The sequence below is a fragment of the Sinocyclocheilus rhinocerous genome, unplaced genomic scaffold (assembly GCF_001515625.1).
Source record: "Sinocyclocheilus rhinocerous isolate Xijiao unplaced genomic scaffold, SAMN03320098_v1.1 scaffold681, whole genome shotgun sequence".
Taxonomy (NCBI): domain Eukaryota; kingdom Metazoa; phylum Chordata; class Actinopteri; order Cypriniformes; family Cyprinidae; genus Sinocyclocheilus; species Sinocyclocheilus rhinocerous.
The window spans coordinates 1082607-1083242 of NW_015641029.1; the positions used below are offsets into that span (position 1 = coordinate 1082607).

Consider the following 636-nt stretch of genomic DNA (forward strand, 5'->3'; position numbering starts at 1 on the left):
CTGCTGGAGGTCATTTTGTAGGGCTCTGGCAGTGCTCATCCTGTTCCTCCTTGCACAAAGGAGCAGATACCGGTCCTGCTGATGAGTTAAGGACCTTCTACTGCCCTGTTCAGCTCTCCTAGAGTAACTGCCTGTCTCCTAGAATCTCCTCCATGCTCTTGAGACTGTGCTGGGAGACACAGCATACCTTCTGGCAATGGCACGTATTGATGTGCTATCCTGGAGTAGTTGGACTGCCTGTGCAACCTCTGTAGGGTCCAAGTATCGCCTCATGCTACCAGTAGTGACACTGACCCTAGCCAAATGCAAAACTAGTGAAAAACAGTCAGAAAAGATGAGTAGGGAAAAATAATGTCAGTGGCCTCCACCTGTAAAACCATTCCTGTTTTGGGGGTCGTCTCATTGTTGCACATCTAGTGCACCTGTTGTTAATTTCATTTACACCAAAGCAGCTGAAACTGATTAACAACCCCCTCTGCAACTTAACTGACCTGGGCTGCGTTTCCCAAAAGCATCGTAAGCCTAAGTTGTTCGTAGATCCATTGGTGGCAATGGGTCTACGATGTACTTAGGCTTACGATGCTTTTAGGAAACGCAGCCCAGATCAATATCCCAGGAGTTTAATTGACTTGATGC

General features: G+C 47.5%; 1 protein-coding gene across 2 annotated transcripts in view; it reads left to right on the forward strand.

The window, feature by feature from the left end:
* Positions 1-636, forward strand: part of LOC107754143 (LIM and calponin homology domains-containing protein 1-like) — a 56997-nt gene that overhangs the window by 34501 nt on the left and 21860 nt on the right. The gene's annotated exons all lie outside the window — the stretch shown is intronic.